The following is a 26,463-nucleotide window of genomic DNA, read 5'->3' as shown; positions in this document are numbered from 1 at the left end:
CATTGGTTTCATTCAGGAATACATACGAACAAACAAAGTTCACCTATATTTAATACGAGTATGTTGATTATTTATATAGGTGATTAGATAAGTCTTTCAGTGGGTAAAAACGTCACTTTTGTTGCAAAAAAATAGTCATTTTGAAATGTCTTTATTCTTGGAAGTTGCGATTTTATTTTTACATACAATGGTAGTATATGTGTGTTGCAAAGCCCATACTACATTGGGTAAATTTAATTAAAATAAAACAGTACAATTTATATACAAGTAAAACTTTATTGCAATAGAAACAATCATAACAAAGAAAAATTTATATAAATTAAAAAAATATATATATTCGTAATTGCTACTACTACTAACGTGTGAAAGCTACCAACAGTAGATAAATACGATAAAATTAACACATTTTACAAAACAATGAAGGTTTCTGTGAACGGCTATTTATATATAATATATTTTTATATTAGTTATTTTGACATTACGATACATTGTAGTTACAATTTGCTATAAGATTCCAACAAATAACCTGTTATTTTATAGTAGATATTGTCTTAATGAAATAATTACTATCTTCCACTAATACATCGATTAAATAGCGCCTCAGTGAAATCGAGATCAATTCTGATTGTAATATTTTAACAGTACATTCGATCGACCACACAATCTCATGGCAGATATTGGTCGCGATGACTACGAGAATCGATGCCTAACGCGAAAGTTGAAGTTTTTCTATGATGGTTTTAAGATCATACTGCCTTTGTCACACGAGAGGCAGAATAGTATTAAAACCTTTGCCCACTTTTAAATTTAGAGGTAAAAAAATTACCAGCGAGCTTCGCTCTAGGTAGGTCGAGGACATAAATATCTATGCAGCTATGGAATTAAATATATGTAAACATCAATTTTATGATTCGTGGCATAGAGATGCATACCTACATATTTTGGAAACCTTGGTAACTTACATATATTTATGACTTCGACTCTACATGTCATTCTTAAACTGTACGGGAGAAATTATTAATATTGTACGAATTGCAAGCGCATCTTTTTTGAAAAATATTACTGATTTATAAAAACAGCTTTGACCACAATTTTGATTCTACTGACATAGTATTGATTTTACATAATATTTTTGCAATGATTAGGTTAGTACTTACTTGGTGCCTACCTATGTCATCCGAAACATCATGCATTGCATTTCTTTAAAGGTTGTTAATGCAAATGAAATCTTTACTAGCTTAATTAAATTATTAAGGACATTTATGATCCTCATTGCATAGAATTAACGGACATTTGGTCCTAAAACAGCATTAAGCCTTTTTAATTGCACAAAATAACAAATGTTATAAAACATCAAAAACCGCGTTTCCAAGTAAAATAAATAAACAATAAAATGATAAAATACGCTTACTCCATTTTACCCTATTAACGGTTCTAGGAACGAATTTCAAATTTAAATTTCGAAAAGGGAAGCCGTCTCGCGCAAAGTTCTTTATAGTGCTATAAAGCGGTTCAAGCGCTATTACGATTATTATAGCGTTGCAAGTTTACCCGTGCGTATAATGGTGGCGCTACCGTCTATGCATGGGCTTACTTTTAGTGTGCGCCTAACTTAGTTCCAAATTATGCCATATGCAGCTTATAAGTTTGTTGTGCTTACGTTGTGGGTGCGTTTTGATTTTTTTCGAAGGGTTGTAGTTGGGATGATAAAGAAACTTATTTTTACCGCGCTTTTGCACGTAGCGTTTGGTTCATAGACTACGAACATATTTTTATTGAACCATAGAGTCAGTATATTATATTTATTGCTGCTGCTACTGAGTTTATCGTATCGTATTCAGTCCTGACAGTGCGTAGATTCTGAATAGCCAGGTATAGAATGGCGGCTAGTAAAAAAAATAGGATTTCGCAAATATTTTTACAGATTAAATAGAATAAAGAAAATAAGTGGAAAGAACCAGCATGAATGAAAAAAAAACATACTTTATTACGTTTTTAACTTTATTGACTGGTGTATCTATTTTGATAATTACCTACATATCTATCTATACATACCAGTATGTGTCTATCGATAGTTTAAATTTAAAGAGAGCGTGGATTTTATTCCTAAAATATTGGTTCTAATTCATTCAAAATGATTTGACTCATTCAAATTTGACTTAAGCAAAGCTTACAAATGATTCAACACTATAACTTTTATCATCACGGACTTTGATGAGGAACAGCTCGAGTTCCTCTTCTGTTAGTTTGTCCGTTTCTTTGTGATTTTCAATATTGATCATATTTTCGTGCGAATGTGAATACCTGATAACCTGTCTTTAAATTTGTCGTGATTCGAATGCGATTTACATTGTATTGTAAAACTCTTTATTGTACATAAAAACACATGAAAATAACAAAACACAGGATAATATAAGGTGTAGAAAGGCGAACTTATCCCTTAAAGCTGCATTGCTGCTTGCCGAATGATTTTTAGGGCCAGAACGAGGTTTGCTTTACATTGCTACTGCCAGGACTCTACCTCTACGCGCCTATGCTCTAGTTTAAGTCTAGAGTCTAGGGGATCTAGAGCCAGTGTCATTTTTTTGCAACCATTTAAAATGCACATGTGCGTTTTAGGCACCTTAAAAGTCTTGGATTTGCCGACCAGTTGCTACCTACTGCATTAAAAAATCCGTCAAGGAAAGTCATTGTTCCTGGTTAGTTTTAGTTAGGTATGGTCGACCAAGAAAGTGCTTTACCAATTTTAATGGGAATTCCTAATTCAGAAATAAAACAATATGGCTGCGATTGTCATATTCACTTGTAAGTGAAAATAGGCTTTGACGTTTTAAGCGCTACAGATGACATTAAACCTCAGTGTGGTAAACCAATTTCTCGGCCGACTATACATTAGTCATCTTATTTTGTAAAATAATTTCACAAATTCACAAACTGAAGTTATGCCTATTCTCAACACAAATCACAAAGGTCTTTTTTTAACCCTAGAACAGCAAGAAGAAAAAAACTATTTACAAACAATTCTCTTACACTTAAAACTAATTTCTCATCACAAAAATAACAATGTCATTTTATTTCAAATCAATAAAGACTTATATTAACAAACATCTACTTAATTACTAATAAAAATAAAGAATAAATTCTTATACCACCCATATAATACTATTAAACAGCTTCTTAACAGCTAATAAACAAACCTGAGTGTCCACACTCCATAATAGGGGCCAACAAACGATAAATGTCACTTTACAATAAATACTTATCCGTGAAGCGGAACCAATCGAAAGGACGCAGGTAGCTGTGTAAGAGCTTTATAAACGTTATATGGGTGTCAAAATGTTAAACATATTTTTTTTTATATTTAATGAAATAAATCCGGATAACTTACGTCTTAAAGATGATGTAATACAAAATAAAATGTTCCACATCCAACGAGCTTCAACCTAGAAAATATTAAAAGTTATTAGCAGTCTTAAATCATCGACTTCAGCTAAATAGATATTTTTTTCACTTATGTCTTATGTTCTGCATCGATCATGTGAGGTCATAGAGTGAGGATAGCATATAGATGATATAGATGGTGTACGGTTGTGTCACTCTGAAGATGAGCTCTGGTTGAGTTCGAAACGCGTCAGTGTAGTGTGGTGGTGGTGATAGATGGGTTTGTGTGATTTGTGTGTGTTCTTACAGTGTGGAGGTGGAGGAACTGCATGAACACGCATATTTTGCATAAGCTTAGCTATAGTAAGGTCGCGGGTGAGCAAGGAAATTATTTTAGTTCATTTATATGGACCTCCGCAAAGTAACGCCTGATTCAATAAATTATTTAGAAATAATATATTTAATAGATGTTCTTACGATATTAATCCAGGATACAATGGTCAATATAGTTTCAACCTGCCTCGAGTTGCTCAGAGAGCTATAGAGAGAGCTATATTCTCGGGGTTTCTCTACGGAATCGAATGAGGAGATACGAAAGTCGTTGCAAGTCAAATATTTGAAAAACTCCGAAAATTTCTCAAATGGAGACTAACCTTTCAGAAAAGATTGGGCTCGTTCTCGTTTTTACAAGCATTCATATAGTTTCACCTGTCCCGTTGTCTGTCTGTCTGTAAAAAATTTGGAATACTTATTTAAATTGCGTGACAATGCAATAATCTACTAGTGACATCCTAGTAGTCTGGCCAGGATCGTCTCCGCAGGACGGAACTCTTCAACGGTTAATTCTATCGACTTAAAATTTGGTATGCCCACTGCCACTTTAATTTGCTTATCCGGTGAGCTATGTCGATGACTTTAGTTCTCTGTCGGATCTCCTCGCTCCGAATTCGATCCTTCAGAGAAACTCCGAGCATCAGAGCGAGTGGTGCGCTGATGCGAAATCCCTGCTTAGTGCCCATTCTCAGGTACTCATGGCATGAGACTGTCAAAATTCAAGTCTCTAGGTACGGCGAGGGTGGATAGACACGTCGAGGGGAAAATGGGTTTGATGCTCGAGTTTTACACTCTGCTTTTTACTTCGATGGCGATTAAATGAAACAGCAACATTGAAACATTGTTCACTTACCAGGTACCCTTTAATTTTCATGCATTGCTAAATAATTATAAATATATAGTTTTCTTCATTAATTTTGATTGATTTTTTATAGTTTTATAGAGATTAAAAAATATAAAAAAATAAACATATAAACTTTTTTGAAATTTAGACGAAAATTTTACTTTATGCACTACTTAGAGCACAAAAAGACATTTATGTCGCCTAGACTAAATATGAAATTTTTTTCGAGGAGAGCGAATTAAAGTGTTTTTTGGAACGGCCCTCCTGGACTTTTTTTGTTAGGTCATCGAAACAGAGACAGGCCGAGCAACGCACTTGTGACTCTTCTGGTGTTGCAGGTGTCCATTGGCGACGGTGATCGCTTACCATCAGGCGATCCGTTTGCTCGCTTACCCCCTATTCCATAAAAAAAGATGGCTGGACTACTTAGACGCATAATTAAGTAGAGTGGCAGGACGTGCTTTATAAAATGACGAATGGCGGAAACAGGGGAGGTCTTTGCCCAGCACTTTAAGAGGTAAAAAAAAAGTTATATCACTATCCAACGAAAGCAGCGAATTAGACTAGTCCTAATAATACTGTATCAAAACTGTACTCGGTTCTAAATAAACTCCACCAATACTATCCAAACACCGGCACCCCTTTTGAATCACGCTTCACCTGTATTGCCAGCACAAAAAAATCGCAACAATAGTTCGGACCCCCCGTAACAAAAGAAGAATACCCTATTATGGGGTAAAAAAAAATTCGCAAAGGGACCGTCTTTGTCACTAGTTAGATAAAAAATGACGTACGTTCATACAATGGGTATAATAAGGTATAATGCGATCACTTGTTCATTTAAGTTTTGTCAAATGGCGCTTAAATTTTGGGCTTATTTTGGAAAATATTTAAAGCTGATTGCTCTGCCTAAAAGTTTGTTTTCACGATGACAGATGTAGTTTGACAAGAAGTCAGCAAATGTTGCCAGTATCTTACAATATAAATCAATTATAAACATGAATTTAATTGACAAAGGCGGCAAATTAAAAATCTTTTTTGTGGTTTTAATGTCTATACTAGAGTTGATAATATGAAAAAAGTTATGGCATTTGAATATTTTTTGTGTCAATGACAATCAATTTTATTTATGAAAGCAAATGTAAACTGATGCAGATAATATCAGTTAGTGAAGACATTTATTTTTAGTACGGGTAGGTACCTACAAGTTTCTATTAAATACTTTTCATCTAAAATTCAAAATTGTTACTACTGCTAAGACGTTAAATATCATTTATAATTCAAAACAGTACCTACTGTACTTTTTGAACCTATTTAGGGTCCCACTGGTGGGTAACGGTTCCCCCTTCCATGCTTCCCTCCCTACAGTTAAACTAAAATATCTTATTTCTAATTAATTGATTATTACGCGGGTTAATTTACGGGGTGATTTGATTTACCCTCTTTGACCTTTACTCCTCGGTTATAGGGTATTAGATATTAAATCGAGTTACCGGTTCAATTAATGGGTTTTATTTACTGTGGTACATTTTTTTTCCTATCAATGCACGTTGATAAGTTTTTGCCCACGTATTTAGGATTTACAATGACACAGACAGACGCAATGCAAAAACGCACGTTGAATTATATAGGAGGTAAGTATACTCTTGACGACCGGATAAACCCGCAGTGCTTAAATAGAGATCCTGAGAATGAAGCTTGAGGTCCCGGGTTCAATCATCTGTCGGGGCAGATATTTGTATGGAAAATAGGATTGTTTGTTCTCGAGTCTTGGATGTTTAATATGTAAGTATAGTTTATCCGCTGTCTTGTAGTGCCCCTAACACAACCTTTGCTTATTTTTGGACTACCTAATTTAATTGCTGTCAAGAGTCTAGGGATATTTATTTAGGTATCTATTATTTATTTATGTACTCCCCTCTTTTTAGAGTTGTGGGTAAAAATAGCCATATGGTTTTGATTTTTAACATTTTTGGCCTGTACAAGGTGTTTTAGTTTTACTAAACATCGCTGTAAACATTTTTCATCGGAAATCTATATCAAAATCATATTTTTTTTTGAGTGAACTTTATGAACATTATATCAAGAGTCAATTCTGTTGCCGTATTGATTTGATATACGAGATTTTTTCACTAAATAAAAAAATGCTAAAAACTATGAGACTTTAACGCAAACTTGCCTAGGTATCCTCTCCTTGCTAGGTATTTGTTGAAATGTCCCGTGTTAGAGTTCTGTAAGTATCTCATAAAAACCCTAATAGAATCACTTCATTGTCCGTCTGTAAGTCAAGGTCCTTTTTCTTAGAAACCCTTGAAATTTTCAAAATAATATTTAATGTGAAACACTTAAGATTATTTGCATTCTACAAAAAAATAGGTTAAAAAGTTCACCCGATGGAAAGATCCGTTTTAAACTATGTTTTCTTGGATTTCTGTCTTTGCGCCGAAATATTATTCCCAAGTGTTTCAGTTGCCGAACTGGTTTATTTCCCAACTCACGGTTTTCTCTGAAACCATATTTTTTCGGAAATTTCATAAAATAAACCTAACCTAACCTAATGTGTTCTATAAAACCAAAAGAAAATACAATAAGAATTTTTTTGAAAAAAGTTGGATGCCTGTTTTCTTACGAAAATCGTGGAAATCAAAGCCTATACTACCTTCCTATATCTACATCTCGACAACATAAAACTATGAAATTAAACACGAAGTTAAAGGCGTCACATCACAGCTAATGGAAAAATCACGACAACCACTAACTAACAGAAAAAAAAAAACGTTTTTCACAGACATTTTTCATGTACTTTCACTGGCTAGCTATAAATAATAGGGATGTTGACACCACCAATCAACTGACTTACTTTTTGTGAGCTGTCAAAACACAATTCTCCCATAGAGTTTCAATGGCAATAACGACTTATGACGTCATAAGTCGCTATTTGTTCGCCAACTGAATCAACTAACTATTTATTTGTTTTAAAGCAATAAAAAATCTAATTTTACAGTAAATCGAAAATTAATCTGGTTTTCAGGACTAAAATAAAGCGTTTTTTTACTGGAGTCGCGCCTTCGAATTATTTTTTAATGGCGTCAACATCTTGCTAACATAGTCTTAAGGAAAATACTAACAAAATTTTGGATCAAGTCTGAATAAATAAATTATTATATTATATTATAGAAGTACCTGTGAAATAATTTTTCTGCTGACTTTTAAATTTATACGGAACCCTCCGTACGCGAGTCCGACTAACACTTGGTTGATTGTTTGAACTGACTAGCGATTGACCAATATCTCAAGTAATGGAAAGTACCTACAGTTTATTAACAACTAAGTAATTAATTCTACTTCATAGTGAAAATATCTGTCGATGATATATGGTCGGTTGTCTAGATATATTATATATGACGACAGTGATGATACGTCTATACTGGTGTGTCTACACTAAATCAAGCGTCTATCATTCAACTCAGAAGTTACCTAACGAAAATTTCTTTCCATGCCACTGGAAAACATATACTTCTATATAAAATGTTCTATATAAAATAACTTAAAAATAAAAATAAAACTAATTTTGACACTTGACTGTACACTCCAACAGGTCACAACAGTCATATCAAACACCGAAATCAAATAAACAGTCACTAAAAAAAAACACTTAAAAAACTAAAGCCTACAGCTTCAACTTCGCTTTACTTTCTGCGTCACGTACAGACTAAAACTGGGCGTGGCCTGTATAACAGGTTAGCAAAGGCGAACACCGCCAAAAAATGCCATAAAAAACACATAATGGTTACCCTAGTGTACGATCGATGGAATAGTACCAACCGAGCCGCTCCGCACGTACTAACACAAAAAATCCTATTCCAACCATCCACCAATCAAACCCAAGCTCCGCCCTTAGATCATTCCACCTTTAAATAAGCCACGCCTTCCGTGCGACGCCAGCGCCACGACTCCCATACAAGTGGCGTAGATCCGTACTAATTAGAGCGAGCGCGCGATATGTTGGGCGCGTCGCCTCTCGCACAATTTCATCCAACCGATCATTAAGTGTTTAAATTCAACAGGAGTTGGTTGTGTCGGGTTTCGTCGGAGGGGCATCGTTATTAAAATATCCACAAACATTAACTTTAATTGGACAGAATTTTGCGCTTGTGTGCGCGCTCTTTTTTTTAATCCAGTGACTGTTCGGTTTTTTCGAATCTTGATGACTGTTATCAGTTTTGTTCAGTGCCGTGGCATAGAAACCTAACGCGGGTGTGACGTTGTGTTCCAAAATGACTTCAGTGACGTGACGATTATTCAGTGTTGCCCTAAAACCGACGAAATTATTAAAAATGATACCACGTGCCACTCGTTAGCTTAATTACTTCTCTCCCTTTCTAATCACCGGCCTTTTCAAATCGATTCTTCCGATTTCCGAGCGTGTTTTAGTTTCTCTTTTCCCGAATCGGATTTTCAACGGTTTTTTGTGTTCAGAAACAAAGTGCGTTCCGAATTTAAACTAACACTCGTTTGTGTAACTGTTTTGTGTTTAAAAATTGTGAAAAAGTGATGCTGTGTATTGTCTGACTTGAGATTTAACCGTGAGTACTTACTTTTATTATTTAAACCAGGTTTATAATTTAACATTGAGTATTAAACTGAAACTGTAACTGATATAGCCGTCTACTTACTTTAGAAGCTGCAGAAAAAAAAAGTTGACATTAGTTTTTCGGACATGGAAACAAACATGAAGTAAAAATCATTAAAATAGAAATACTTTTCCAGGCCCTAAGAAAAATAAAAGTCTATTTAATTGATAAAAGCAAAAAATACGAATCGTGATTCAAAGTTTCTAAATTGCACTTCTAATATATCAAATGATGAACTATGTTCAACATTGGACGTCCGTCATACGGCTGATGTGATGATGATGAATAGGTACGAGTACGTTGATTTCAAAATTAAAAATAGACTGTTAAATGAAGAAACCAACGCTGACTAAAAATTTAATTAACACGAAATGGTGCTACACCTTTTGAAGGAAACAACCGGATTACTGTAGTATTTATTTCATTTACAAGATGCCCACATTAATTCCAATAAGAAACCGATAAGTCTTCATTTCAGAAAATGATAATCAGTAAATAAAGCGGTTCGTAGACAAATGGCTTTACTGATGAAAGCCATCTGTTTCGTTGATGAGACAATTTTTAATCATTTAATACATTGTAAGTGACTCCTGCTATCTGTAGGATAAATGGTTGTCTAGAATTACTAATTGGATTGTACTTTTATGAACTTCCATATCCAGTAGGTAACCTTGTTTTTTACTCAGAAAAATTACCAATCAACTACAGGAAAAAGTTTTAGATTGACATCCGGGGTAGTTTAATAGGTTTGTAGTAATCATTACTAGGTAATCTGCTACTGAGGGTAGGTACGTTACGTTGATGACATACTAGAATTAGTTTTGATAAATATTTAAATTCTGGTACAAGCTTTTTATTATTTGCTCTCTGTACTTGCATTGTTATTCAAACTACATATCCGTACCAAATTCTAAGTAATTTTGATCACTGGAAATGGATGAAATTCTATTAATAGGTAGGTATCATTTGCAAGATTTGACCCGAACAAACGAACATTGCAAGTTAAACAAAAACTTGTGAAATGAAGGCGATTCTTCCGTTTTGGATGGTTCAGGAATCAGTAAGTATGTCAACATTTACATTTGTAACATAAGTTTGTAAAAAATTAGTAACAGAAACGTCAAAAAAAACAAAATTAGTAAAAGGAATGAAGAAATGGTGAATGCTAATCCAAATCACATAAAAGTTTTCAATGTAATAGTGAGTGCTGTTAAAGTATTATTGATAATAGGTGATACATGCGCAATAAGCAGCAGCAGTCAGCTTTAATAATACAAAAGCAGAAATCACTTTCAAAGATCAATCGTGCCAAACACGAGAAACAGAGCACGTTATGCCTTTAAAAACTGACAGGTAATTGGTTTTCGAATCAAAACAGATATAGGTACAATCGTTTCTTAATCGGAATATGATTTGTCGCAGGTACACAATACTAGAGAATAACTATCGCCATACTTTCAAATCAAGACAACTGTCGAGAACAATTTTCCAAATGCATTCTTATCAATAAAGTGTCCCATAAAGAGTAACATTATAACAAAAATCACTTTACTGATATTATTCAACAGAAAGTCGAAAACAGCTTCAAAATGTACGCTGTTAACTTAATATGGCATTCAAATATACCAAAGAATTCGGACCCTAAGATACCATGCAAAAGTAGGAACCAATCTAGAATACTATCTATACTGTTTTAGAAGGTAAATGTGCACGCTAACGCTACCGTAGAAAATGCCCTAAGGTGATTGTAGAAACAGTAGTTAGATACCTACAAACAGTTTTACGAGTGTACACATTAAAGGAAGTTTTAATTTGTATAATAGTTTAAACAGTTTTGTTTGAATCTATAAATAAAGAAAACTATGTCAAAGTAAAGGTAGAAGAGGAAAAAATGTTTATTTATAAGAATTTATCTAAGCTTGTCGTGATAGTAAATTGAAATATGCTTAATCTTTTACCTACAGAAATAGTTGTCATGCCGGTAAATGCAAAATTATAATTCAGCAGTACACGTAACAGTTAATTTGTTAACTTAATTTGAATATAAAATGATAAATTAACTGATTTGCGTACTACAATGAGTAAACAAACTCTAGAAAACAAGCGCTAAGGACATTGTAATGACAAAATGTGTTAATAAGATTGCCGTCAGCATTAATAACAAACAAAATAATTTTAAAAAATTTATAAACTTTTGTATCAAAATTACTTTAAAATAAAGACTTTAAAAACTGAGTCTAAGGTATTTTATTAAGTAGTCACATCAAAACATAAAGACATTGCAAGAATCAAAATATTTGTCAATAAAATTGATAGGACACCTATATTCTTTGTAAAACAAAACGACGAGAGGACATTAACAATATCTTTACGATTGAAATCAGAAGCAAAAAATGGAAGCAATACAAAAAACGGATGAATAAGGATAAATTGATGTTGAAACAAATATGTCGGACCAACGGCACGTTTGTGAAGAACAGTCGATTAAAAAAACACAATAGACGTCAAACTTAATTATGAACGAGTAGTACTGAAGGATTAGATCCTTACAGATTTTAATGCGAACAATTTACTTACAACGTATAATGATCAGATCATGCCGAGAAAAATAAATTTGTCTTACTTAAAAAATTAAAGATTTAGGTACTTAAAAGTTTAGGAGGTCTTTCAAAAATGTTCCGAAACATTTCAGCAGGTAGTTAGTTTTGGGGTAGTTGTTCTAGGGTTATTTAAAAAATATTTGACAGAATTAGTTTGATTGTGATTGTTCAACGTTTCTACACTTAAGTTGATAGATGTAGAGAAATAAGCCAACCATCTGAAATATTCTAGATTCATTTATTAACATCTTGTTTGACAAAGAAAAAAATCATTCCTTTGATGAGCTCACTTGCAATGACAAGAACTAAAATAGATAAGTTTTTAATGATTCACGATTGATTATCTACATCCTTATTTACTTCTTTATCCTTACTAATCCTTACTTCCCTTCTTTACTAACATAATGTTACAAATGCGAAAGTAACTCTGTATGTCTGTCCACAACCTTTTCATACTTAAATCGTTGAATCGATTTAGTTGAAATTTGATATCGAAATAGTTGGTCACCCTGGTAAGGATATAGGATAGGTTTTAATCCGTAAAATCGTATAGTTCCTGTTGGATAGCAAATTCTTGGTAGACGAATGTATTTATTCATTTATCTACGCATAACGATCGCATTATATTGAAAAATTTGCGGGTGGATGCTGCAAACTCTTCAGTCTGACTATCATAATCAGTATTAACATATTATTATCTACTGCTGGACAGCTTTCCTCAATGTTTTGGAATCAGTATCAGGGACATTCAAACAACAAGCCTAGCATACTCAGCGGCACAAAATTTGGCCAACCCTTCATACACAATTACCGAGTCTGCATACATTAGAGGGCCAGTTTTATTCTGCTCAGTATATTTTCCCAAACAGCCGGCAACGCACCCATTATTCTACTACGTTATGTTACCACTATGAATTACCATTTTATTTCATGTTCTATTCACTTTTTTATTTTATTTCATGTTTCTATTGTTCTTAAGAAATTATTCAGCCTTACCCTGTTCTAGAATTAGTTTTCACTTTGCAGGCTGAAAATTGGAGTTTTGTTATGGGCGGCGGAGATTGTTTTAATCAGGCGACTCTTTGTTGGTACCCCCTAAAAATCTCAATTAAATTAAGATAGTGATATTTTTAATCTAATGCCATTTCAATATAATTAAAAATATAGGTCCATGTATATACTGTTGATTCCGCCAATGCTGAAGTCGAAAAAGACACTATCGGCTGGACAGAAGTCGTTAAAAACAAAAATCGAAAGCTCAATCGTACAAAATGGAATGAAACTTCAAAATGCAAACCCATTCGTTTTAGTAACCAACAATAATCCTTCTATAACAGCTATTACACTGTAAAATACAGGTTTTCCACAAAAGAGTGAAGTTGGAATACAAATCGATAATAATTATTTATGCATTCGCTTAGCGGCCCTTCCGAGCGAAGGAATATGAAATATGTTAGCCCTTTATTTCATCTAATGATGTATTAGGTATATTAGTGTCAATTGATATAAACAAGAGCAGTGTCAAATGTCAAGTCAATCGTTTGAGACTCGACGATACGATATAATTAACTATTGGATTGATAGAATTAGGTTAGGTTTGCTCCATGTTTTTGTTGGTGTCGTTGAAAATAAACTATTTATTTGTTTTACTGTTTACTACTTATCAAAAATGGTGTTAGATGGTGGCAGGTGGTAGGACCTTGTGCAAGGTCCGCCCGGATGGCTACCACCATCTTGCTCGCTAATCCTGCCGTGAAACAGCAGTGCTTGCACTGTTGTGTTTCGGCGTGGAGAGTAAGACAGCCGGTGAAATTACTGGCACTTGAGGTATCCCATCTTAGGCCTCTAGGTTGGCAACGCATCTGCAATACCCATGGTGTTGCAGATGTTTTTGGGCGGTGGTGATCTCTTACAAAATTGAAATTTTAAACCGCTTCATTCTTGACAGCGGTCGTGGCCGTCGATTGAGGGTCAGAAGTAAAACTTCATGACGCCTTTCTTGGGAAAATGGTGCGGTGGTTTTCCTTTGCTTTCTACCCAGTGCTGAAGTCCTGAGTTCGTACTTTGCAATAAAGAGCGCTGCACACTCTCACATCATGTCCACCGTCGCTTTTTATGACACCCGCGGGAAGAGATGGGTCCGTCTTATTCTAAAATCAAGCACGACTCAGACAGATGAGAAGACCGATATGTTATTCGTTATCATCATCATCATCATCATATCGGCCATAAGGCGTCCACTGTTGGACATAGGCCTCCCCCACAGACCTCTAGTTGCCTCGGTTGGAAGCGGCTTGCATCCACCGTGAACCCGCGACTTTCCACCGCGACCATCTCGTTGGTGGACATCCTACGCTACGCTTGCCGATCCGCGGTTTCCACTCGAGAACCTTTCGGCCCCAGCGACCATCTATTCTCCGCATTGTTATTAGCACAAAGATAATCATTACCTTTCCTTTTGGCTTGGCCGTCGTCGAGGAAAAGGCATCACAGATTTGCACGAATTAGGTACCTACAGCCTGCATTAATATCTGTCACAGCGAAGTGTGGAAAAATATCAGGCACGTCCTACCGGCCCCAGAGAAAGAGCTAGCCCCAGATATTTATGCACGCTTCGTTGTGTCAGATGGTGCCGGTGACTGTACACAGATCATTTCTAGGGTTTCGTACCCAATGGGTGAAAACGGGATACTATTAACAAGACTCCACTGTCCGTCGGTCTGTCTGTCACCAGGCTGTATCTCATCAAACGTGATAGCTAGACAGTTGAAATTTTCACAGATGATGCATTTCTGTTGCCGCTATAACAACAAACACTAACAACAGTACAAAACATACAACAAACGTGTTCTTTTTGTTTTTTTTTGCTTGATATTAATAACTGCAACAGGTAGACACTTGAAATATCCACAGAAAATAAATAGTTAAATTAAAATAAAATAAATAGGTACAACAATGGTGATTTTTTGCCGTTTTTTGCTAATGTCTAGTCTTGTATAGATAATGGTACGGAACTCTTCGTGCGCGAATCTGACTCGCACTTAGCCGATTTTTTCCAGATTAGGTAGCTATTTTGCCGTTGTTTCTATTGTATTGTATTGTACAGCTCTTTATTGTACATAAAACATGTTTAAATAACTGTATTGTAATTTAATTGTTGTTAAAACAGTAAGTAATTTGTTCACAGTCCTCTGTGGCAGTAAAAATCAATGCAAATACACCGAAAAACGATGTTTCCAACCGAAATAGTTAATTTATCAACACAAGTGATTGAGTGACAAATAGATATGGATCGTCACAAATGGTACTTGACGTCTTGTTCAGACACGATTAGGTTGTGTTGTTATGGATTGGTTGAATGGTACTTGCTGTGTTTGGAAATCCGGGATCTTGATTTCGTGAAATAGCTGAGTTAGCTCCTTTTGCCGCAGGACAAAAAGCTTACCTACTTATACAGTTTTTTTTTAACTTTTGTGTTTTTATTATCTGTGTTGGTGTATATCTTGTATTTAGTGTTGGCAAATAAATATTGGCTTTTTTTCTAAATATTATTAGGTTGTAAGAAAACAAAAGCAAGGTCGTTAAAGAAGATTGTAGAAGGTTTTCGAAGAAGAAAAAATTATATCTTCGATGTAGCCAAAAATTACAATTTAATTGAGGTCAAAAATATTACATTAAATAACAGAGAAGAAAATTAAATAACTAAATAAAAAACTAGTTCGCCTTTGTACATCTTATTATCCTGTGTTCTGTTATTTTCATACAAAAATAATTAATAGATAGTTGCTATCAATGAACTGAGCTGTCTGCCAAAGTTAACGGAAATCGCATAAAACAAGATCCTGCTATATCATAAATGTGAAAGTTTGTGAAGGTTTGTTCCTCAATCACGCAATAACAGCTGAACGGATTTTCATGAAACTTGGCGTACAGATCTATTTAAACTAGGATAAGCGTTGTGTGAGCGAAAGTTGTCGCTTTTCACTGCTCACCAACTCTATCTAGTGCTTAATTATTGTTTTGTCGAAGAAAATGTTAAAATGTTAATCTCTTAATGTGTCTCTGTGTTAATGTTAGTCTCTTTAGTAATTCTTTGAATTAGTAAAGTGTATTTAATCTTTAATATCTTTGTTCATGTGCCTCAATACAATAAGATGATGTTGTGCTTGTAAATTTAGTTTTTTTTTTGTCTTGCCTGAGCAGCATGTTATGTTCTTTTAATAGTGGAAACTGTTGTAGCTACACTAATATTTTTATGTGTTTTATACTTTGTATTATTTCAAGCTGTTTGTTTTCCTAAAATAAATAAATAAATAAAATGCACACTGACCAGACCAGTTTCAATGTCGTTCGCTGTGTAGTATTTATTGCTTGGTCTGATTCACAGATAAGTTACAATACAATACAATACAATGACTCTTTATTGTACACCAGAAATAGTAAGCTAATCAGTAATAGTAAGTTAGTCAGTCTAACCTGCAGTGTCCTTAATCACTCCACATCCTTGTAAGACAGACATATCACATATTGTAACAATGTTGCCATAAAAATATGCGTATTGTTTATGCTAATCCAACAACCACCTGCTGTCATTACCGCCAATACCAATAAACAAAATGCCTCTAACCTCATTTCGCGACAGAATACAGTATATTACTAATTTTATTACCGGATTATGAAAAGACATCTCAATCTACTCCTCATACAGCCGCTAATAATTAAAATAATTATGTCGCCTTGTAAGGGAACACAAGATGGCGGCGCTGTTTGACGTGTGATGAATGGCCGCGTCAAATGTCATATCTCCCGCCATTTTGAAGCCATAGACTGTGTTTTTATATTTTTTATTCGATTCAATTGACTGTCCTTTTTAGGGTTACGTAGTCCTGCAAGGAACTCTTATAGCTTCGTCCGTCCGTAGCTTTTCTTAAAGATTGCTAGTTCTAGAAAGCTGTAATTTTGCAAGAGTATATTTGTTAACTAACTCTATGCTGAAAAAGTGCCAAAATAAAATTCTTCGTCATAACAAAATAATTTAAAAAATATTAATTCTTGAAAATCATTTTTAGATTTAGTGATCCATTTGCTAAATTTAAATTGCTCATTTTTGATAGAGTCAATTGTCCTCCTCCCACACAAGCTAAACCGCTGGCTGGAAAATCTGAAATAAACCGCAAAAGCGGTTTATAGTACTTCATTTACCCCCTGTTTCACCATACATTGATTAATTTATGTGACCGATATCTGTGATGCCGTCTCTGTTTGTTTTGTCCGAATAGACAGAGACGGTATCACATTTATCTGTTAAATAAAATTTATAATGAGTTATCACCAATAAAAGAAAACTATCACGGCTAAGTACTTAGGCATTTAAAGTTTCGTAAAAAATGCGTGGACAGTTTTCGCTGGCCAGTTCTATTTTTTCCCCACAAAGTCGTCATGAAGGTTTGTTACTGATCCTGAACTGACGTCCACGACCAGTCAAGCAAGAGCGTAGTAACTAGAAGAAAAGATTCATGTATGTGTAACTAGCTTTCCGCAGTTTAAATTATGCTAAGCATGGCTCTTGTTGGCACTGATTTCGACATTTTACATTTATTGTTAGTGTATAACGGGTGTGGCCTGTAATACAAGCAAAAAATTAAAACATAGATCGTCCTCGTCAAACTGAACAACATTAGTTCAGCGACTTTTCAAAATAATGGAGTCTTTGAATTTTCCTTCTCTCTCTCTCTTCAAGTGCCTCTCCAACTAGTGAAGGTTGGCAGTCAGCTCCGCATATCTAATTCGGTCTTTTGCCAGTCTAAAAAGCTCCGCGGCGCTCTTAACTCCCGTCCATTCCCGGATATTGCGTAGCCACGATTTCTTCCTACGACCCACTGCTCTTTTGCCTGCCACTTTGCCCATCATTATCAGTTGCAAGAGTTCGTATCTGTCATGTCTTAATACGTGACCCAGATAGGCAACTTTTCTTTTTTTGATGGTCTGCATTAGTTGGCGTGACCTCCCAGCACCAAAAAATTCAAATTTTCCTTGTTTCATACAAATTAAATACTTACTGGTATCAATGTACGCCATTCTAGAACACAACTGACGTCGCCTGTCACGCTACAAACATCAAGCATTTCGCTTTACATTGCATCTACGAATAAACATAAAAGTATGATACTGCGTCTGTCTGTGTTCCCTGATCGCTACAATCTGGCCGTCTTCAAATCTAGGGTGAATGGTCATTTATTAGGCAAGCTGCACCATCTTACTCCATATCTTCGCTTAACATTAGGCGTGATTGTAGTCAAACGCAATCCTAATTCTGTATAAGTATGTATTTATCTATTTAGGTATGTTTATACGTTGCCTAGTACCCATAGTACAAGCTTTGCTTAGTTTGGGAATTGGGACTAGGTCAATTGGTATTTTTTCCATTCCATGATATTTTTTTATATAAAAATTCTAGCTTTTGCCCACGATTTTAACTGCCAAGATTTTTACACAAATAAAGCAATAGTTACAGACATGAAAATAGTACACAATTCTGGAAGTGTGTACCTACCGTAAAAGCGAAATGGCCGCTGACCCATAGCCTGCTGATGCGTTAGAGGCATGTAGCGCTGATTTTCTGCCAGATGCCTTTTCCATTATCACACTTGGAATCACAATTGTTTTCACCACTTCTTTCTGTCACACGGTGTAAGACGAGGCTAGAAAGAGATAGCGAATGCGATCGTGAACCAGGCGTTTTCAACCTTCTGGTTTCAACGGCACACTTTTCGGTCATCAGTTTTTTTTATCGACTGGATGGTAAACCAGCAAGTGGGTTTCACGGCAAACCAGTAAAAATTAGTCATGAGCGAATCGGACTGGCGCGTGGAGTATTCCACCCGCCCCGCCAATCCTTCCGCTCCGTTACCATAACAACCTGACAACGTTAATCGCACACGCCACGCGTCAATTGTTTCCGTACTATTTTTTTCTCATTAAAATAGCTATTCATGATTTCAATGCATACACTTCGCGGCAATAGTGGCACACCTGAAAGTATACGCGGCACACAATACATGTGCCGCGGCACACCGGTTGTAAACGTCTGTCTGATAGACAATATGGCCCCAGTACCTACTTAACGTCTAAGTTAGGATATTTCTCTGTGTTGTGATTGAAGTTGTTTTTTTACCAAGGACAGGCAAAGGTCTGCGGGCTAAAGCCGATAAGTATAATTACAGTGAAGAAACAGTTTTTATCACCATCAGGACAGCCAACGCACGCGAATCAAAACACGCCAGTTGCCTACTTGCAAACGATTGTAATCTTACTTCTTTGTCCAAGTTGTGGCGTGATTATGGCAACATTTCGAATTCTTTGTAAAAATGGAGGTGGAAAATAAGGGTGCAGCCAGACGAGCGTATGTTTCGTGTTGTGACTCGCGTAATTTTGGTTTCATGCTATATGTGTTCAGCAGTGGACGTCTTCCGGCTGATGATGAAATGATGATCTATATTTTGAGTCGCCGTGTGCTTGCCGAATTCAGCAAAAATTACGCGACTCGTAACTCAAAGAATTACGCTCGTCTGTCTGCACCCTAAGGAGGGATATTGGCTTAGAAATTTTGTGTGAAAAGATGTTCTCTTGATTCTGAGTAGGAAAAGACATATTTTTTCCAAAATTAAAAAAAGGAAAGGGTACATCTGTACACGAAAACGCCCTTTTTTGTTATTATTACCATGTGATGCAGAATGTCAGAAGCACCACAATAGTGACGAAATTTAGCATTATTTTTGGCTCTATGCTTGCCTCTGGTTGTTGTTCAGTTAGACAAAAAAAAAACAGCGAATGCTTTATGTTCTGGGGGGGCTACTAGGAAAGTCGAAAATCGAAGTTCGTGCCGTGCTGTCCCTCTCACTCTCGTATTAAATAATATAAGCGTCAGCAGCGGGTCGGCAAGATACGAAGTTCCGATTTTGCACTTCGTAGCATAGGGCCAGTTACAGAGAACGCTCAAATTATTAGCACCTTAAGGTCAAAAAGATCGTCAAAAGGTGTTCACTACCAATCTATCAATGCGAGACAAAATTCTCAACTTTTTCCTTGCATCCATTAACAAACAATTGACAATAAAAATTAAAACATGTTAACAGCACCTATAGGCATTCTTGCATATTTTTATGCCCTATTTAGAGATCATTGCTGTCCTTTTCATTCCTAAGTGAGGTGAACGAGATACCAGACTTTTCGAAGCTGTTTCTCTTAGAGCGTTGTGATGCTAATTAATGAAATCGAATGCTAAATTATATTAAATAGACATAGATTCTTGCCCGGGTGAGCGGTTACTTCCGATGGAATGCTGAAAGTTTCTCGATGAGGGCTAAAGCAGAGATGTCGCTAGTGTCGCTGTTTAAGTGGCTAAATAAGAAACAAACAAGCTGAGATGTGGTGCTTAGGAGAAATTTGTGCCTGTACTCCTGTCCAGTGGTGGTGTAGGGGTATAGCACGCAGCGCGGAATGCTTAGGACCTGGGTTCGATTTCCAGCGCTGGTCTCTTTTTTCTGTGCATTTATGTTTCAGTTTGTATTTTCGATATTTAATAGATTTTTTTATGTATTTTATTCAGTAGATTTATTTATTGGTTGTGTTGCTCTGAGATTGGACTCTTGCTGAGTTCGAAACGCGTCGGTGTTGTGTGGCGATATGATAGTAAGTTTTGTGTCCTTACAGTCAGATGGCGGAGGAGCTGACATAGACGTAGCTTATCACAAGGTCGCGGGAGAGCAAAGTAATTGTACAGTCAACGCCATAAATAAGTGATCACTTTTGTACCTTGCCATTTTAACGTCATGTTTGAAAAGCTATACGAAACTGTGTACTGACTGAAAGCGACAAGATATTTATGACGTTGACTGTACCTATTCAGTCCATTGATGTTTTATGTTGACACCAATTAATCGTGAATTTCGCACTCGAATCCTCAAGGCCAGTCTTATCACTGGTATATCCGGTCGTCAAAAGGACAAATGTTTTATATAATTTACTGAATCAGGCGTTACTTTGCTTACTTACTTTTTGCTTTGCTTAAAAAGGTCGCGAGTGAGTAAAGTAACTGTTTTAGTTTTATTTCTCTCTTTGTTTTTTTTTATAAATCTGGATCAATTCCCAGATTTTTGCTGTTCATAAATTTAACATCTAGATGATCATAAACATATATCTACGTAACCATTCAGGTTTCTAAAACTAGCTTCTAATCTAACCATTCTTATGTATTCTAGCTTATAACCAGGCACATAACAGGTAAAACTAGAGTTTACGTAAAATGTTGCTTTAGTTCAAGAACTTGTCGATTTCATAGGAAAATATTCATAACACTATAAGTACTAAGCTAAGTTATTTTTTATGACACACTAGTGTGTACCCGCAGCTTCGAACGCGTAAATCAATGAACTAAAATAATTTCCTTGCTCACCCGCGACCTTACGATAGCTAAGCTTATGCAAAATATGCGTGTTCATGCAGCTCCTCCACCTCCACACTGTAAGAACACGCACAAATCACACAAACCCATCTATCACCACCACCGCACTACAATGACGCGTTTCGAACTCAACCAGAGCTCATCTTCAGAGTGACACAACCGTACACCATGCTACCAGTTGTTAGTTGTTGTGTGTTGTTAGTTGTTGTTGTTGTTAGTTGTTGTGTTGTTGTTGTTGTGTTGTTGTTCTTTTAGTTCATTGATATGGACCTCCGCAAAGTAACGCCTGATTCAATAAATTACGTAAATCAATAGATCAAGCAGTTGAATTAAAATTCGTGGATTTTGCTAAATTTCCATGGGAATTCCGAAAATTTGCATCGTGAATGTAATGAGCTTGCTACTTTAGCTTTATTTTGTACAATTAAGAATACTTACATATATAGTTTATCTGCCTCGCATCTAAACTCTAAACCGTTCAATCCGTTCGGGAACTTAGATGTCACAGACAGACATACAATTAACACGTTGGCTGCCCAGCATACGTCACCTAAACTTTAGATAACACTTTAGGTCCTAAAGTGTTACTTCCACCCCCTATACAAATTTGGTGAACACACAGTAAATACATTAACGTATAGGTAATACACAAAAATACCTATGTGTTTTCAGTCTATTCATGGAAGGAACTAAGTATAGAAACATTTATAACCTCTACTGCAACTGGCATCTACGAGTACAATCCTGGAAATAGTAAAAATACCACAAACGGGGCTTATCACGCTAAAACACACGAGTAATATTTACCTCGACGTTTCGACCACGTTACAGTGGCCGTGATCAAGGGTAGACCGTGTAAGGTGATAAGTCCCGTTTGGGGTATTTTGACTATGAGTGAAAATCACAAAAGTTTAAAACGTTAAATCCTCGAAATATCCTGTGTGCTAAATATTAGATTTTGTAGATATTAAATTAATTAAAGAGAAAACTCATATTAAGATAAAATAACCATAAATAAAATTTAACTATAAACTAACTACCTACTCTTGTGTGTATTTTTAATCATCTTCAAAATTTATAATGTAATGCCTTGGAAGCTATTCATATTTATTAACCAATCAATAATCCCTAAAACAGAATAAACTCCAGAATGGCAGACGTGTTAACTCACGACACCCTTTTGTTTAAAGTCGGTCAAAACCGCACATCAAAAGTTTTAATTTCAATACGTTACATTAAAGCACTACTTAGTTTTTATTGCCTGACGCACGCGCACATGTGCGTGTTACTATGTTAATCACATATACATGTATATGTAGTATTGGCGACAAATTAGTCTCGATAGTGACTGCAAATGAGTCTTTTTATCAGTGGAAAATGGGCTCCGGTGCGTCGGTTTGTGAGTTACCATAGACTAGAGGTTCCTTTTTTTGGGTTCCGTAATCGAAGAAAAGGCCACATCGCTCGAAAAACAAAGCCGTTGGGGAAAAAGGTTTAGTGGCGATTATGAACCGGAAGCCGTAGGCTTGGTAGGCCTCCTACTGGGGGCCTACTCCGAAATTCGAACATCAAAGTTCGTTTCGTACCGTCCCTCTCGCTCTCGTATTAAATAGTATAAGTGTCAGAGAGACTGAAAGACACAAACTTTGATTTTCGAATTTCGTAGCAGCCCTGCCGGTCTAGCGGGGGATTTAGCGAGAGTTGCGACCGATGAATAGTAGTGCCTACCCTGGTGCTTCAAAGTCAAAGTCAAAGTCAAAATATCTTTATTCAATTCAAGCCATAACCAGCGCAGATGAATGTCAAAAAAAAACTACCACCAGTTCGGAAAAGTCTTTGTTCTGCTGTCTTGCGTGTGACATCGCATGTTAGTATTTCTTTCCCTGTCTAAACTTGAATTTCAATCTTTTATAACTCTAAAATGGAGGACCCTTCGTTATGCGCGATCCGGCACACACTTGGCCGATCTTAATCACGTGGTAGAGCGTCATCTTTTTTTTGCGTCGCGTGCGCCACCAATTAAGATCGTCTCCTCAAATCAAAGACGCGTATCATAAAAAATACGATTCGCTAGTATTTCATCTTCAGAAGGCAATAAGTGTCAGAAGCAATAAGAACTGCATGATTGTCTGATCGATTGTTGAAAAAAATGCAGTCACGATACTGCGTTTGAGTTGCAGTGTCTGTGCAATTATTGTTTTTTTTAAATACTCGTTCTTATCAATAGGTTCAAGGATGGGCCGACACGAGTCTTCATATTTTATTCATAGATTTTTTTATTAATCACGGTTTATTATTGTCACCTTAAGTTGTAAGTACACCAGTGCCACATCAATAAGGGGTTTTTGAAAGGCCATATATCGCTAGATGGCGTTAGTACCGTAAAACCCGTTTGACGTTTCAGTCTCGCTTGCGATTGGCTGATTAAAAGAAATTACATTTACTCACAACACAAAACACAGCAATATTATTAAGTACAAATAGACAACACGAAGGACGGTATGTGTCATTGCGGTTGTGAATCGGACACTGGCTCTGCATAATGCTAAAGTGTTAAAACACCAAGCCAACCGCCAGTACCATACCATCAGTATTTAGTTATTTAACCAATCATAAATTTGACACAAATGTCAAAAGTGACAAATGGATCTCACGATACTAGTGCCATTTAGCTATTACAGAAACCCTCATTAGATTCAATACAATTAAGTACTTCCCCGAATGTCGTTGATACGTTGATGATTTTGTTGGTCATTATTCATTCTAAAATCTACTCTGTGACTTCTATTCACACCGTCAGCGGTGAGCTGACACAAGAAAGCTAGCCTAACACCCCTTGTGAACTTAACATTTGTCTCTCTTTATGTATTGCTTTGATATTTACATAAACAAATGAAACATAATGAAAAAATAAACAGAAAAGCAAGGAGTCGGGACGAACACATGTGTACCCCTACACTACCTCTAATTTCCCTACGTGTTTTGGAGACAATTAACTATCTATTTTTCCACAGTATTTTTCATATTTATTGTTCTTGCCCAGAACGAGAGATGGCGCTGTTTTCAATAAAGAATGAACATAGGGACAGGGCTACATAAGTGCATACCTGTATCCCATTGAGATAGGCAGAGCGTACAGAATGCAAACGCTACAACTCTTACCTACTCACCTCTATCGTTTTAATCACAGTCATGCATCTTTTCAGCTCTAGGGTTTTTTACTGCTGATCTGAGGTCTTTGTCTAACACACTTGTAATCACAATCGTTTTCACCACTTTTCTGTCACACGATGTCAGACGAGGGTAGAAAGAGATGCTGAATACGATAGCGAACGTCAGCGAGTTAAGCCTAGTTAGACTTGCAAGGAAAATCGTGCAAGTTGCATTACATTTCGAGGCCGTAAAGCCAACGAGTTTGTAGTGGTCAATCGAGCGCCGCAATGTAATGCAACTTGCACGATTTTCCTTGCATGTCTAAACTCTGCTTTAGACAATACTGTCTTTGTTTTTTTTAGCATCTCTAAAATATGGATCCTTTGCTCAAAGACATGTATATCGCAACTGATTGACTGACAGACAGCCTAAACCGCAGGAGCTGGAGATTTGAAATTAAGCAGAAATTTCTCTTAAGTCATAGAAAATGACTAAGAAGAAATTTTTCGAAACTACCACGCGAGCTAGAGCAACATTTTATTATTCCATGGAAAGCCACGAGACCATCAGTTGGAAAATGGTGTTTAACAAAATTAAAGACGCGCCTACACAAACAAACTTGCAAGATCATTCAGCTAAATCAAAGTACAGTCATGACAAATATTAGCGTGCTAGTGTGTTGCAATGTTGCATGACCGGACAGCCGGACAAAAACTGGCATATTAATTAATAAAAGACAATAAAATGTTAAGAAATGATCGCGTGCTAGCGATTTTATGATCAAAAATAGTGAATTCGACATGGTTACGATGCTTATTGGTACCGCTAGCTCGAGAGCTGGTTTTACTTGTTTTTTTCTCGCATGTTGGGAAATAAATACGGTGCTTGTGTTTAGAATCAAATGCCCACTGAGTATTTAATACAGCATACAGCCGAGTGGCGGCCCACACTCGAGTATATAATAGTCAAACCTTGGTTTATCGGTGATATTGCGTTGTCGTCGATGATACTGCAATGCCGCGTATCCTACAAAAAAATGGGATTTCGCGGCTGGATATAGATTTAAATACAAAGATAAAATACTTAAATCGTAAAGCTCTCCTGAAAAAAAATATGTCATTGCTGGTTACGCGGCATTGCAGTAGGTATCATCGACTTTATATCTTACGCTGAGCTAATAATGAGGTAATGCAAGCAGTTAAATCGCTGCCAACCCGATTGCAAGCATCAAAACTGACAGCTGCTATCAATTCTATAGCTTATATTCTTCATAGCGAGATCTGTGTAAGATAATAATGTAGTATCACCGAGTTACCAAGTATCACCGATAGACCAAGGTTGCTCTACATCTTATGACAAACTAGCTTCGTCAGGTTGTAGACCTCGTCTGTCTTCGCATAGCTGAAAACTAAATAAATTCACCGCGCACCTCAAAACCCCTATGGCTCTGCCATTTTGAAAAAAAAAGCCGAAAACTATTCGTTGAAAAAATCTTTATATTATCGAAGTTGCTCGCAGTTTCCGAGAATTAGTTTAGCATGTTTGCCTTTGGTTAACATTAGTATTGGTAAAGCGCACATAATGTAATGCGATAAGTACTGGACTGTGTTCTGAAGAACTTTTTGACATGATGCCTACAGCAACTTTCTACCATCGCACCGATCGCCATAGACAGGGGGTTCATCCCCACATGTTGGAGTCAGAACGGTCGCGTACCGTTCGGTTCTAAAGGTGTTTTCTCCATAGAACACTTAAATTGTGGAATGAACTTCCTGTCGTGGTTTTCCCAGCGAGTTACAGCATGGAGGTCTTCAAAAGGGGTATGAAAAGGTTTATGCAGGGTCGGCAACGCGCGAGTGATACTTCGGGTGTTGCAAGCGTTCCTAGGCGGCGGTAATTGCTTAACATCAGGCGGGCCGCATGCCTGTTTGGCACCGACGTGGTATAAAAAGTAATAAAACTTTGATCTAGTAAATCCCAATGGCTTTAATAAACCAACTATGTTTATTTCTCTTTAATCAATGCATGCATGGTATTCGGGTCGACTCCATCCTT

General features: G+C 36.2%; 1 protein-coding gene and 1 long non-coding RNA gene across 4 annotated transcripts in view; one reads left to right on the top strand and one right to left on the bottom strand.

The window, feature by feature from the left end:
- Positions 1–354: 354 nt before the first annotated feature.
- On the bottom strand, positions 355–8,348 carry LOC141443457 (uncharacterized). Its single transcript, XR_012453029.1, has 3 exons — positions 7,742–8,348; positions 6,949–7,064; positions 355–3,443 (listed from the first exon to the last, which is right to left on the bottom strand). It is a non-coding gene; the product is annotated as an uncharacterized lncRNA (long non-coding RNA).
- Positions 8,349–8,622: 274 nt separating this feature from the next.
- The window catches only part of Dll (homeotic protein distal-less), a 132,462-nt gene continuing 114,621 nt past the window's right edge, over positions 8,623–26,463 (top strand). For all 3 annotated transcript variants that reach the window (XR_012453028.1, XR_012453027.1, XM_074108752.1), the window contains exon 1: positions 8,623–9,144. The gene's annotated coding sequence lies outside the window, so the exon portion shown is untranslated. The remainder of the gene's footprint in view (positions 9,145–26,463) is intronic.

Source organism: Choristoneura fumiferana, chromosome 27, assembly GCF_025370935.1.
Source record: "Choristoneura fumiferana chromosome 27, NRCan_CFum_1, whole genome shotgun sequence".
NCBI classification, from domain to species: Eukaryota; Metazoa; Arthropoda; class Insecta; order Lepidoptera; family Tortricidae; genus Choristoneura; species Choristoneura fumiferana.
The sequence above is the reverse complement of the archived record's forward strand: the minus strand, read 5'-3'. Positions and strand labels throughout refer to the sequence as shown.